Genomic DNA, 15626 nt, shown 5'->3' with positions numbered 1-15626 from the left:
GAGAGAGAGAGAGAGAGAGAGAAGGAAAGATGGTCTGAGACTGACCAGAGTGGAGGGACCAGTTGGCTTCGATGAAGTCTGTCTTGAAAGGGCGCGGCCCTCTTCCTGGTAGGCAACCCCAAAATTCCTACCAACTGAACTAGCTCACTTTATCTATGGGGGGGAACTGGGTTTATTTCTAATAACTGGAGATGCTAGTTTCTTCCAAATTACCCATAGAAAGAAAATTTGTATGTTTCCATACACAGTGAGTGTGTATGGGTAGGGTGGAGAAATAGAGGGAGGGGGCAATTTGAGACAGGATAGAAATATGTAGCTTGGTTGGCCTCAGACACTCAGTGATCCTCCTGCCTCAGTTTCCCCAATGCTAAAATTACAGGAGTGTGCCAACATAGCTCACCCACTCACTCAATAACAGCACTGAGCCTTGGAGAGGCAATGCATGCTGAGAAGCCTGGCTTTTAAGGGGCCCAGTGTGGAGGGCAAGCAGAAGCTGGGAGAAAGGTCGCCATCATTGTCAGTCTACCATGATGACCCCTGATGGCAGAGAAAGCTCCAAGGGAGACTCATCACACTTGAGCAAAGTCTTGAGAATTTCAGTTGGTTCTGCTCTGGTTTCTCCTCTGGGGGTAGCTGGGGCGGGGGAGAATTATGGCTCTTTTCTGACGGGATTATCTGTATTGTTTAAACTTGAAAGCAGCTTGGTCTGCTTCTAAAAGAAGTGGAAAGAGTGAGATAAAAGCTCTGGAAGATTCCATTTCCATGGAGTCTCTGCACCTCTGCTGATAAGATCTCAGCCGGGGTGGAGGCAGCTGGGGAGCAGGAAGGACATCACCGCCCCTCCACCCTCTTGGCAAAACACCTCAACTCTCAGTTTCGCCTGGTCTAGTTATCTGTTAAAAATGCCACACCTGGATAAAGGTCGCGCATGACCCCCTCTGATCCTCCAGCCAATGAGGTGACTGTCCAGAGATTCCTCTCAGGGTTCAATCCGCGCACTAGGTCTCTGGCTCAGCCCTGTCGCCTGATTTCATCTCTGTGATTTTTGTGGTATGTTATCTTAAAGGTTTGTCATCAGAGAGCAGGGCGTCAGGGGAGGGTGGGGAGGGAGGAAAGAAGGCTGGGAATGAGGGAACCCTGGGGTGGGGGCCAGGAGAGTAGGAAAAGCCTTTGCAGGGGACCTGTCCCTAACCTGCCTCTCCAACCAACAGAGAGTTTCTTTCCTCCACGAGTCCAGTGTTGCTTTCAATGGTGGTGATGATAAAAAAAAAAAAAAAACCCAGTTTCGCAAAGGGGTCTTTTTAATGTTGCAGTCCCAACTAGGCATCTCCATCTTCATGTATTAACCCTGTCCCAATCAGGCAGCCCCAGGCAGTTAGACCCAGTGTGTGTAGGGTTTAAAGGCGCTCTGTTACTGAACACATAAGTACAGGGAACGCAGTGAGAAGCCTTTGCTTGGCAACTGTCCGTGAACAAGGGGGCTGTTCACCCGCCCAGCATCTTGCGTTGGGCAGTGCTGTCCTCCACACTGTAAGTGAGGCAAGCAAGGCAGAGCAGAGAGACCCCACTGAAGGTGACTCTCAGGCCGGAACAGGATGGGCAAGAGTGCAGAGCCCATTCCCAGGATGTCGGCCGGCCAGCAAGGTTAAAGAACTCCATGTGCTCCGATGGCCTTCCATACATGCGACACAGCTGTCCACGTGGGTCCTGTTCCTTAGAAGTTAGATAACTAAGGAGGGGCAATGTATTTTGTGGCCTGTGACCCTTTCGATTCTGCTGAGTACCAGGCCAAGAAGAGCCCAGTCTTCAGCAGAGCCTCCAGAATGGGCAGGTTTTGTCAGTACAGAGCATGGTTCTGTTACAGAGCAGCCTTTCTCCATCCCCCCCAGAGGGAAGGCAGGCTGGAGGTGACTCAGCAGACAGGCACCTCGAGGTGAGGAAGAGCGCCGAGCACCGCAACATGGCTAGGTGTTTGCTGGAGGTTACACAAGTCCCTAACACCCACGGGGTTTCCACAGACACCTTAGGCTTGGACCAAATCCCAGTTATAAAAATATAGCAATTAGAAATAGAAAAACAAATACAGCTATTACCACTCTGTTAAAAATATAAGTAGAACTTGGGCTTCTCTCTGTGTGTCTCTGTCTTTCTGTCTCTCTTGTGTGTGTGTGTGTGTGTGTGTATACACACACGTGTGTGTGTGTGTGTGTGTGTGTGTGTGTGTGTGCGTGCGCGCACATGCCTGCTAGAAATAGAACCCAGGTATTTGACCAATGAACTACATTTCTAGCCCTTATTATAATTTCATTTTTTCTTTTCTTATTTTTTCTTTTTTTGTGGGGTGGGGAGGTTTTAGACATGGTTTCTCTGTGTACCGGTCCTGGCTGTCCTCTAACTCACTGAGTTCCACCCTCCTCTGCCTTCCAAGTGTTGGGATTAAAGGCGTGCACCACCCTTATTATAATAAGGCGGTTCCCTTATTATAATTTCTTAATCAAAGATTTGGTTTATTTTCAGTTAGTCTCTTGTGAGCTGGAACCTGACCTTCCCCCCCCCCCCCCCCGCCGCCTCTTTTTCCTCATTGCTGAGACAGGTGTGGTCCATCACGTCCCTGTGTCCCAAGAGTTCCGAAGGCCTGATGAGATGCGCGCCTGGGAGGCCAAGACAGGAGAATCACCACAAATTTGAGGCCAGCATAATTGAAGCTGCTGAGAATTGCGTAGTGAGACACTCTTATAAAACCTTGCGCACGAACACACGGAACCACAGTGTTAACATCACTCCTGCCTCCTCGCTCATGAAGTCGGGGTGGCTTCCCAGAATCCTTCAGAGTCCACTAACTCAGTTCGTTGGCAGGCACATGTAAAAGATGAGGTCAGTGTCCAGCGACACAACAAGCCCTCAACTGCTGCTGCTGTTTGTGGAGGAAGCTCTTTTTTTTTGTTGTTTTGTTTTTTATTTTTCGAGACAGGGTTTCTCTGTGTAAGAGCCCTAGCTGTCCTGGAACTAGCTCTTGTAGACCAGGCCGGCTTCGAACTCACAGAGATCCACCTGCCTCTAGCTCCCGTCCCGGCGCGAGGAAGCTCTTAAAACCTCTGTGATGGTGGTCCAGACACGCACTAGCCCGCTAGCTGGACCCAGAGCTCTTTGCATTGCAGTGGGGGAAGATGAAAGCATCTTCCTGGAGAGCAGCCATCACCCCCAGGCCTCCCACTGAGTGATTCCAAGAGCCTGAGCCCTCAAGAAATCATTTAACCCCTCCTCTCCTCACTTCCTTCATCAGCAAAATATGAATCAAGGAAACCCAATCCCTAGGCTATTTGAAAGTGTACATCAGGGAAACATGAGTGGCCAGCCATACTTATATTCCAGGTACTCAGGAGGCAGAGGCAGAGGCAGATGGAAATCTACGACTTTGGGATCAGCCTGTTCTACATAGTAAGTTCCAGACCAGCCAGGGCCTCGTGGTGTGACACTGTCAAACACACACGCACACATGCACGTACACATGCACACACACATACATGTGCACACAGGCACGCACAAACCCACCATGGAGCTGGAGAGACAGTTCTGGTAAGAGAGTGGTCACTGCAGTTCTTTCAGGAGAGCTGAAAGTGGTTTCCAGCATTCACAGAGGGAAACTTACAGGGAATCACAGAATACTGTAAGGCCAGCCCCAGGAATCCCGATACCGTCTTTTAGTTCCTGTATGGCGCTTACATACCTGTGGCATATATACACACACTCACATAAATTAAAATGTAAAAATAAATCTGAAAAAAGGTGGAGTTTTTTTTTAAGTATCTGTTATAACATGTCAGTTGCGAAGTTAAACAGGTCATAACAGCATACTGATAGCCCGTATTTATCTGACAAACTTGTTACTGTACTTTGGAAATCAGGAAGTGTTTGAGGGGCCTTCTCGCTACGCCCCCTTTACAGAAGAGGAACTCGGAAGCTGAGAGGTAGAGGTTGGTTCTGCCGATAAACAGCGGACCGGTGTTTCAGAACCTGATCCTATCATCCTTAAACCCCACCACATCTGCGAATTTGGTGAATAATTGAGTAAATGAAGCCTCAAAAGAATCGAAATTAGACTTCACACACATGCGTTAGCTCGGTGCTTTTCCTTCCCTCACCTGGTCGCTAAGGAGATCAGCACGCCTTCCACACCGCTGGCTAAAGCGCTACCGGAGGTAAGGAACGAAGGGGGCGGGGAATGCGGTGTGTGGGAGGGGCTCCCAGACTGGGAAGTAGGAAGCGTGGCTGCAATGCACTCCAGGGACTTGTCGGGAATGCTGAACCCTGGCCTGTGAAGGACCGTGTTCTGGCAGAGAGTGCCACCTACTGAACGACTGTCACCATAGCTACAGCTCTGTGTCCAGGACGACTTAAGAAGCCACAAGGCTTCACAAACGGGACTAGGACGAGCCAGCCAACTTACCCCCAAATGCCCTTGGACCTAAAGCTAAATTCTTTCTCATCCACACCATCTAGTGATAATCCCTCAGCATGCTTTCTTGGACAGCGCTAAAGAATCGAGGAAAGATCTCAGGTACAGCAGAGAGGATCCAGCTCCAGCTGAGTTTCACGGTCCGTGCAATGCTATGGTCCAGCTCATCTCCACAAAAAACAAAACAAACCCAAACAGTTCAGCTGCTGAGCCTTTGTCACGTGCCTCGCTCTCTTTTCACCTGCACTCATCCACTGACCCATGTCTCCATGCAAGCGTGCCCCTCGACAATGGGGGAATGACCTGACCAAAGGCAGTCACCCAGGTTCCTGCTCCTGCTGAGCTCCTAGGAGGCAGAGGAGGAACACCTAGAGGAAATAAACAAGTACTTGACGAATTTCAGACAGTGGTGAATGCTAGCGAGAAAACCCAGGGGGAGATGGGACATCATTTGAAGCTATCAATAATCGGTAAGAGATCCACTTCCCCTTCTGCCGGTTCCAAGAGGTACTGGGCAAGTCAATTGATGTCAGATGTAATTGTGAGTGATCACCCAGCTAGGGATGACAGCAAGTGAGTAAGTGTGGAGCTGGGGATGGAACCCAGGGCCTTGCACACGCAAGACAGTGAGTGAGCAAGTGTGGAGCTGGGGGTGGAACCCAGGGCCTTGTTCACACAAGACAGTGAGTGAGCAAGTGTGGAGCTGGGGGTGGAACCCAGGGCCTTGCACACACAAGACAGTGAGTGAGCAAGTGTGGAGCTGGGGGTGGAACCCAGGGCCTTGCACACACAAGACAGTGAGTGAGCAAGTGTGACGCTGGGGGTGGAACCCAGGGCCTTGCACACTCAAGACAGGGGGTGAGCAAGTGCGGAGCTGGGGATGGAACCTGGAGCCTTGCACACACAAGACAGTGAGTGAGCAAGTGTGACGCTTGGGATGGAAGCCAGGGCCTTGCACACACAGCAGTGAGCAAGCAAGTGTGACGCTGGGGATGGAAGCCAGGGCCTTGCACACACAAGGCAGTGAGTGAGCAAGTGTGACACTGGGGATGGAACTCGGGGCCTTACACACACAAGACAAGTATTCTACTGTAGGACCCGGGTCTACCCCTGCTCCTGGGGTTACTTGAGGACAGTTTTCTGGTCAGCCAGCTCAAACATTCTGTTTGTTTTTGTGTTCCCTCTGCCCTGCCTGGTGATTAGCTGTAGGGCATTGTTCACCCGGTCTTGAGTGTGGCAATTTCCCACCTGCCTGGGGGGAATTCCTTGTGCAGCAGCCAGGTGTCTAAGGATTTCCCCAAAGTTGAATAAACGGCATTCGGCTGATCTCCTTTCGAATGACCCAGGTCTCTTGTGTGTTCTTTCCATCTCCAGGCCCTTGCCCGACTTGCGTACTGTACAGTGGCGCAAGAACTGTACCAAGAGGGTAACACAGAATCGGGTGTTACAACTGGAGGCACCGCTGGGATGATCAGGAACTACATTCCACCTCTGAGCCATACTCCTGAACTCTTTAGCAAGGCTTTAATTCTCTTCCTTTCTGGTCCAAAGCCTGTCTCTTTCCGCTACCTCAAGTTGAGCAGGAATCCAGAAGAGCAGGGCTGAGGTACTGGTTGGCATTGTGTCCATCATGTGGTTTGAGACAGGTATGGTGCAAACACCTCTAGTCCTAGCCACGCAGGAGGCTAAGGCAGGAGGAGCTAGAACTCAGGGTCCACCTGGAAAAATTAGCAAGGCCTTGTCTCGTATAAAGGAAATCCAGGTGGGCTGGAGAAACGGCTCTGCTCAGTTAAGAGTGCATGATGCTCTTACAGAGGATGTGGGTTCGGTTCCCGGTGCCACAACCTCTTATAACTCCAGGTCCAGGGCATCCAATGCCTTTGGCCCCTGAAGACACTGGTATGAATGTTCACACAGACACAAACATGTACATATAACTACAAATAATAAAAAACTAATTCTCCAAGTTCGAGGCCAGCCTGGTCTATCGAGCGAGTTCCAGGACAACCAGAGCTACACAGCAAAACCTTGTCTCGAAAGACAAACAACAACAATAAAACTAATCCTCAACCACAGGCCATTAGAGAAAATCACAGCCAGTCAAAATGCAGAGCTGCGCAGCCTCATCCCCACAGATGCATTCGGAACACACATCTGCACAGGAGGAACAGAGAGACTGTGAGAGCCAGAGAGGCAGGGAGTTTGCTGTGAGACTGTGTTTCCTACTTATGTCAGAAACTACACTTAAAGTCTCCCAACATGACTGCCTGAACGTGGGCTACACAGGATGACAATAGACTAATGGGGGGCTAGTGTGGTGGCGGGGGACCCACCCTGCACAAAGAACCACAGCAACTAAGGAGTGCCGAGACTGGGAGAATTAGCTTTACCCAGGGAAGGGCTCACCAAGAGGTCAGCCCTGAAAACATGCAACATACATTCAAGGAACAGCATAAAGACTGAGCAGGCTGCAGTTATGTGTATATGCGTACGTATGTGTAATATATTCACATATGTGTAACATATATACAATGTGTATATGTCTGTATACACACATATAAAAGAACACTGACAAAAGAAGTGATGATTGGAAAGAGACCAAGGAGAGAGATATGGGAGATCGAGGGGAGTAAAGGGAAGGGGAAACTGAGGTAATTATATTATAACCTCAAAAAAGACATAATTGTTTAAATCCTTTTTATAAAGACAGTGTAGCCCTGACTGTCCTGAAACTCACTCTGTAGACCAGGCTGGCCTTGAACTCAGAGATCCACTTGTTTTTGCCCCCTGGGTGCTGGGATTAGAGGGTTGTGCCACCACTGCCTGGCTAAAAATCATTTTTGAAAATAACAATAATAAAGTCTTTTGTTGTAAGAGTTGTTTTCAATACTCAAATGTCAATAGCAGGACACTTGAGAAAAAGACAGCCTGGTGGTGGTGGCGCATGCCATTAATCCCAGCACTCAAGAGGCAGAAACAGGTGGATCTCTGTGAGTTTGAGACCAACCTGGTCTACAGAGTGAGGTAGGCTCCAAAGCTACAGGGAAACCCTGTCTCAAAAAATCAAAAGAAAAGGAAAGGAAAAAAGGAGAAAAAGAAAGAGCCAAATGAGAATTGAGGTAGATTCTGTCATTCTGCTGGCCATCATTGCTTTGTTTTGCTTGTCTGAGACAGGGTCTTATGCGTCCCAGGCGGACTGAATGTGGCTGTGTAGCTGACCTCCATCTCCTGAGAGCCGGAATTGTACGTACAAGCATACATGACTTATTTGATGCTGAGGATCAAAGCTGAGGTTTTATGCATGCTAGGCAAGCACTCTTCTACCCAAGCTATGTCTCAGCCTAGGCCTGTCTCTTCCAGAGTACTTGGAGGAAGAAAAACAAGCAGAAACCCTTGGCTCCAACACTGAGGCTTTGACACAGTTTGTAAGTTCAAGATACACACACACTTTTGTTTGTTTATTGGGGAACACAGTTGGTGCCCCGCGGGGTGTGTGAAGCTGGTTCTCTCTCTCTACCATGCGGGTCTGGGGACAGTGCTTAGATCATCGGGATTGGCGATTGGCGAGAAGAACCCTCACTCCCAGAGCCATCACACCCCACCCTCAAGGCTTTATATTTTTTCGTTACATAGATCTCACAACAGGATCATTTCCAGGAAGACGGGAGGAGGACCTGGGAGAGCCATAGGTGGTTCCTGCTCAGGCATCTACAGAGGCCAGGGTCTGGTGGAAGGTGAAAAGGTCAGAGCCCCCCAGATGGCATCCTGACAGCCTGTGCTAGGGAAGCCACTCCGTGGCAGGAAAGGTCAAATGTTTCCTACCTCCCTCAGTTCTCTCCTGGGGAAGCAAGGGCTTTAAGATGCTGCTGAACAGGGCAGCTGCACCGCTTCCAATCAAGTCTCCAAGGACTCACAGGGGTTTCGACCTCTACAGATGAAGGTGGCTTCCGTGAGATGGAATCAGTTTGACAAGTCCAGTTCTCAGCCAACTTAAAATGCTGGCTCTTACGACAATTCGGTGAAAAGCAGCAGGAGCTACCCTGACGGACGCACAGCGACATTGCAGGGACAGCTCCCTGACCAGGGCACGCCCTACTAGCTCCCTTTGGGGACTGCCTGCCTCTCCTGCTGTCTCCGTGAAATGCTTTCCTTAGAAAAAGAAAGATATCATTTAATGTGCTTTTATTAAATTTTAAAGCCTACTACAAGACATTTGAAGAAATAGTTTACCAGGGGCAATAACATATCTTGGGCAGACTCTACAGTGAGTTTTCAAAAGCGTGACCAGGGTGGATAAGGCCGGCAGCTCAGGCTGCTTGGCTGCCCTGCATCATACAGCATTGTCTACTGTTATCTTTGAGGAAGAGAATCCAGAAAATGCCACTAAGACAAAATGGAAGTACAGACGCCCTGTTAAAGGTTGCCTAGATGAGGTCCATCCTGCGCAAAGTTCTGCACGCTGAGTGTGGCTTCCTACCCTCCAAACTATAAATCTTCAGCTCTGAGACTGAATGCCCTGTCTTTGGTTTGAGGCAGGGTCTTCGTTTATGGTACACATTGTCTTTGAACCCACACCAGTCCTGTCTCAGCCTCCTGAGTTCTGGTGTGTCCCACTGCACCCAGCCCTGTGCTCACTTGTTATGTGGGTTCCCTGCAGTGGTTTTGAGGCAGATCTAGTTAGCACTAAGATGGAGATGTATCAGCACGGGATCCCCAGTCCCGGATTCAGACATTCATCTAAAGTCCTCCAAGTGCCTACCACGGTCAAGATATTTCCCGGTAATGATGGCTTTTGCTTCTGTCTGTCATCTTAGCACCCTGCTCCTCCATGTAGAATTTGATTGGTGGAAGAGTGATGGTGTGGGACTCCCCTAAACCAGCTCATCCAGCCAGCCAGCCAGCATTTGTGGGAGAACGTTCCTGAGCCGAGGAATATGCTCAATAGAATCAAGACAGTCTCGGCTTCAAAGTTGGGGGCAAGTGGGGCCAGGTGACCAACATCAAGATCAAAGAAGGAATAGTTTGAGGAACAGCTTGGCATCTTGGATGCTGGGAGAAAGATAAGGCTGTTTTGCATTTTTAAATTTTTATTATTTTTTTATGTTTTGGTTTTTCAAACCGGGGTTTCTCTGTGTAGTCCTGGCTGTCCTGGAACTCCTTTGTAGACCAGGCTGACTTTGAAATCAGAGGTGTGCCTGCCTCTGCCTCTGCCTCATGGAATGCTGGGATTAAGTCCAACAGCACCTGGCTGCATTGCTTTGTATTTTCAATAGAGGGACCCATTTGAGGAAGGAAATCTTGGAGGCATGTCAAGTTTGGGAATTCAGGGAACAAGCAATGGATTTCATCTAGGGATTTGGGAAGCAAGGCGGGACTGGGGCATGGGCTGGCTTTGGCACACCAGCCCAGCAACAGCATGCCCTGTGCCCTATGTTACTAATCAGAGTCCTTTTATGAGCCAGTCTGGGATTGAAGGCCTGCAATCCCAGCTGCTTAGCAGGGGACAAGAGGATTGCACATTCAGAGCTATCTTGAGAAATTTAGAGAAACTGTCTCAAAGTTTTTATTTTGTTTGTTTTTTTTTTAAAAAAAAGAATAAAGAGAGCTAGAGATGTGGCTCAGTGGAGGAGCACATCTTGGCGATTGTAACCAACTGTACCAAAAAATTAAAAATTGCTGGGTGGTGGTGGCACACGCCTTTAATCCCAGCACTTGGGAGGCAGAGGCAGGTGAATCTCAGTGAATTCAAGGCCAGCCTGGTCTACAGAGTGAGTTCCAGGACAGGCAGGGCTGTTACACAGAGAAATCCTGTCTCAGAAAACAAAAACAAACAAAAAAATTTTAAAATACTATATGCATAAAATAAAGTTCAATTGTATTTCTCACTGACCTTGCAATCTTAGTGCACACACACACACACACACACACACACACACACACAGAGGCATGCGCACTAGCATGCACGCACACACCCTCTCACTTTTGATTGTATCCGATCGACTGGTGGTATAACTCAGTGGTAGAACACTTTCCTGGCAGATGAGAGACCCTGGGGTCTGTCCCCAGCACCACAACAGAAAGAACAATCAAGGGCGTAGAACAATAGGCTTGTCGTGACAGGGGAAAGCTGGGGTCTTCTGCAGCCCCCGTGTTTCCACGGCCCCACGAGCTATGAAGCCTCCAGCTATGTGCCCTGCTGTGAAGGCAGCTTTCAAATCATCCTTCTGCCCTAGGAACATGTTTGCCGATAGCTGAGTTGACAGTAGCAGGGATCTGGAAAAATTCTGAAACGTTTGAAAAAGTAGACATGCAATAAAATAGACATTTAATTAGCCCTTAATTAGAAACGCCAAAACACAATAGTCTATGGAAACTGTTCATTGTTCAAACCCCCGGTGTGAAGAGCTGTAGCTTATGAGCCTGCCCGTGCACAGGGGGCGACTCTGACTAATTTTCTTCTTACGATGCCCTCCGCTCCCATCTGTCCAAACATTGCCATCTGAATGTCTATAGAAAAGGCTTATTTTAAAACTCTGGTCTTCCCGTTTTCATTTTACTGTGCTCTAAAAATGCACATACTTCTCCTGAAAGGGTGTTAATTTCAGCTCAGGCATAACTGTCCCTCACATGTAAAAATGGAGACACTTACGTGATCCATACTCTGATTCTCATGAATTACGAGGAGACACAAACAGGGATGGAGACAGAGAGGTACGACCCAAGAGAACCAAGGCAGAGAAAAATGATTTTCAATTTTTTAACATTTGCTTATTTGTTTAACAAGCGTGTGTGTGTGTGTGTGTGTGTGTGTGTGTGTGTGTGTGTGTGGTGGTGCACGTATGGCGGTCAGAGGATGACTTGAAGAAACTGGGTTAACCCTTTCACTGAGTGTGTCCTGGGGACTGAACTCAGGTTATCAGGCTGAGCCCCGAGGGTCCTTACCCACTGAGCCATCTTGCCTGCCCTCTGACAGCTTTAACGTAGTAAGGACCAAGCTGGTCTTCCCTTGACTTTGAGGCTATACGATCAGGAATGCAGGGAGAAAAGCAGTGCAAATCTTTTGAACGTGAAGTCTGATAGGGAGAGGGTGAGAAATGAGAAACAGTGTTGCTGTAGGTCACCGTGAAATGCAGTACAGAGACAAGGCAGCCAAGGAGCCATTTATTTAGTTAGTTATTTAGCGACAGGCTCGTACATATTCCAGGCTAGCTTCAAATTCCCTTTGCACCTAGAGATGACTTTAAGGTTCCGCATTCCTGTCTCCTCTTCATTAGTGCTAGGATGATAGGAGTGAGCTACCACATCCGATTTACGCAGTGCTGGGCATCGAACCCAGGGCTTCATGGATCTAAGGCAAGCACTCTTCCGAGTGAGCCACATCCCCAACCACAGAGAGGAATTCTTTAAGCAGATTCAAGGAGAAGTCCATGGCTTTCTTTTTAGTCTTAGTCTAGCAAGTACGGGCATTTGTGTAAGAATTCAGAAATGAGCCAAGATAAGCAAGGCTTTGGCTACCGAATTACAAAATGAAGTGTGAACAAAAATTGTAGGAAACTCACACTGAAGGGGGAATGGAAAATGTTTAAACGCAGTTTGAAAATCTCTCATCTCTTACATCCCTACCAAAGTTTCCCCTCCCTCCCTTCCCCTAGTCTTCCCCCTCCACTCCTCCTCTCCCCCGGATCCACCCTCCCTCTGTCTCCCCTCAGAAAAGAGCAGGCCTCCCAGGGACATCAACCAAACACGGCGTAATGTGCTACAATAAGACCAGTATATGCCGTCCCATCAAGACTGGACAAGACAACCCAGCAGGAGGAAAAGGGTCCCATAAGTAGGCAAAAAGTCAGCAACCCTTCACTCCCGCCATTAGGAGTCTCACAAGAACACCAAGCTCCTCAGCCACAACACATATGCAGGGACAAAGGTCCGAGTGCCACAGCCTCCCTGGCCTCTTTCAGTCCCCATGAGTCCTGCTCAGTTGATTCTGTGGGCCACCTTCTCACGGTGTCCCCGACCCTTCTGAGTCCTCCGGTCCTCCTCCTCCACAGGACTCCCTAAGTTCCGCCTACATATTGGCTGTGAGTTGCTTCATCTGGTCCTATCAGTCGCTGAAGTCTCTCTGGTCTCCTTGATGAGGATTTTGCTAGGCTCTGGTCTCAGAACACTCTGTAGGCAGGGCAAGCTGTAGGTCAAAGGTTTTGTGGCTGGGTTTGCGGCCTTGCCTGGTTACAGAGATGGCCCGTGCTCAGGCTCTGTGTCCCCCATTCCCAGGAGTCTCTGCAGGGGTTACTGTCACAGATTCCATGGTGTTTCTGCTGCACTAGGTTTCCACCTCACCTCCACAACGCGCCTCCCCAATTGCAGTGGTTTTTCCCATTACCCCCAACCCCCAGTTGATCCCTCCTGTTCCAACCCAGCCCGCCCGTATTCCACCAGCAGAATATCCTCTTTCCCCTTCCAGGAGGTCCATCAGTCCCCCATAAGCTCTCCTTGTACCTAGCCTCTCTGGGTCTGTGGATTGTAGCATGGTGATCTGTTACTTACAGTTAATATCCACTTATGAGGACATGCCATGTTTGTCTTTCTGGGTCTGGATTACCTCACTCCAAAAAATATGGGATGCTTCATGAATTTGCGTGCCATCCTTGCTCTGGGGCCATGCTGATCCTCTATGTGTTTGCCATCCTTGCTCTGGGGCCGTGCTGATCCTCTCTGTGTTGTTCCAATTTTAGTGTATGCACTACAGAGACAAGCGCTCTTTCCTTTCTAGATAGGATTCCGTATAGTCCAGGCTGGCTTGAATCTTTCTTTGTAGCTGAGGCTACATTTGAATTCTTGATCCGCCTGCCTCCATCACCCAAGTGATCACAGGCATATGTCACCCTGCCCAGCTTAGAAAAGGATACTTTGAGCCAAAGAAGAAGAAAACAACAAGAAGGCATCAGAATAAAGACAATGAATAACAAAAAACGATAGTTAAGAAAAGGATAGAGCCGGGTATGGTGGCTCAGGGCAGTAACCTGGTGCTTGGAAGTAGGAAGGAGGATCAGGAGTTCAAGGTCATTTCTGCAAGTGGAAAAGCCAGTGCCCCTGTGGCTCACCCAGCGTCTCATTTCCCACCCCGCCTGCTCCCTTCCAGGGAGTGCAGTCCTGTGAAGAAGGCTTCAGGCACCAACACCCTGGATTTGTCACTCTGCTTTCCTCTGATCATTAGTCTCCTCTGGACGCCTGTCCCAGTGTCACTGGCATCCCCTCTCACAGTGAAACCCCGTGGAAAGAGCAGCAAGAGAGCCAGAAGGAAACAGACATTTCTTCATAGCTCTCTTTCCAAAGAACAATGGTAGTGGACTCCATGTCTGTGTTTCTTTGTGGTGGGCCCTGGCTATGTAGCCCAGACTTGCTGTGAACTCAAGATCCTGCAGCCTAAATTTCCTTAGTGATGGGATTACTGGCCTGAACCAAGATGCCTAGCTTGGGACTCTGAATCTCAGGGCCAAGGACATGGCCCTAGTTCAAGCTGGCAACCTAGAAGGTGGTTTCTGAGACTTTGCCAGCAGGGGGCGCTGCAGTGCCACTAGTTCCCAGGGAGCCACAGATTTCCAGGGCATTAAATATTGGCAGGAGTGGAGGGCTGCAGGCAAGAGGCTTGATATTAAGAATGATTACCTGGAAAGGACCGGGTAGACTCTACAAAGGTCAGGGCGCAGTTCATAACCACAATTTCTATTCAGCTGTAAAGAAAAATGAGATTTGATACTTGTAGGTAAATCAATGTAATCGGAAATCCTCATGTTAAGCAAGAATAATCCAGACTCAGAAAGAATGAGTGTTTTCTCAAACAAAGAATTGAGATTTAAAACTTGTGTGTGTGTGTGTGTGTGTGTGTGTGTGTGTGTGCTTGCATATATGTGTATGCATTCATATACATTTGTTTGCAGGTTATAAAACTAGAAAGAGGAATGGGAGAGGGAGGGAGAGATCATAAGGGGATGGGAAATGCCGTGGCGGAGAGGGCAAGGGGCATGTGTGAGAAGAGAGCAGGAGCTCGGACGAGCTGTGTGACAGAAGACGCTATGGTGGACCCAGTATGTTGTGTGTTCACCTAAACAATAATAACAATAATCAGCTTGACCCTGACAAGTCTGGTGCCGAGGGGTTTTGACTGGAAGTGGCCTGCTTGAGGCAGAGGCAAGCCTCTTTTGAGGACAGACCCCTTTCTCCTCCAAGGTAGCCTGGGAATCCAGGGACACCATTTGCCTGCGAGCTGGTGATGATCTGATATTACAGATGAAGCTGTCCCATCAGGTGGTACCCAGCTCACCACAGAATTCCTTCTAGAGCTTTCTAGAATATTTCTGAAAGCAATTTAGGGAAAGCATTCTCATTGTCTAGTTTTCTCTTGTGTCACACCCACCGAGGGAGCCCTGAAGAAGACAACGCTGTTCTTGGGAATTGTCCCCTGGGGTGGCGGCCTGTTTGGCCTCCGAGTCCCAGAACTAGCACAGTCGCTTAATGTTCAGCAGTGTCCTAGACATACAAAACTTTTCACTGTTTATGCTCCGTTTCTTACTGAATCTGTCACATTTTATGCTAACACATCTGCCATGCATAAGCCTGCATCACTGACTGCAAGTATAAAGGATGTTGTCAAACATGGTGCCCTTCTTCCCAGGAACTCCACACCCTGGCCAGAGGCCTCTTCCTCACTTTGAACCCCAGTGCCAGAGATGCCTCAAATGTCTGACTAAGGATTGTCTTCCTTCCCTGCTAATGCCAAAACTGAGCTGAGAAATGTGTGCCCCTCCACTCAGTTCCAATTGCTGCTTCCATCATCTCTGAAGCCAGAGGACCGATTTGGCTGCGGATACCCAGAGGCGGAGGTGATGGTTGGCGCCAAGACCTCTGAGCCTCTGGCCTCTGAGAGCACCCGCACTCATGTACACACATAGTTAAAAAAAATAATAAAAACAATCTCAAAAAAAAAAAACCCACCACACACACAGTCGGCTGAGAATGATTGGGCTAAGTGAGGAGGGAGGTACTGTCAAGGACCCTGAAATTCTGCAACTTTAGGAAGGACCTTAAACCCCATGTGTAGGGCCCGGGTCTACCCCTGCTCCTGGGGTTCATTTTGAGGACAGTTTCTGGTCATCCAGCTCAAACATTCTGT

General features: G+C 48.8%; 1 pseudogene; it reads right to left on the bottom strand.

The window, feature by feature from the left end:
• Positions 1 to 13064: 13064 nt before the first annotated feature.
• Positions 13065 to 13212, bottom strand: LOC125391434 (U6 spliceosomal RNA; annotated as a pseudogene).
• Between the last annotated feature and the right edge of the window lie 2414 nt (positions 13213 to 15626).

The sequence above is a fragment of the Myodes glareolus genome, chromosome 16, assembly GCF_982192425.1.
Source record: "Myodes glareolus chromosome 16, mMyoGla1.1, whole genome shotgun sequence".
NCBI lineage: Eukaryota > Metazoa > Chordata > Mammalia > Rodentia > Cricetidae > Myodes > Myodes glareolus.
This window is presented reverse-complemented; position numbering and strand designations above follow the sequence as displayed.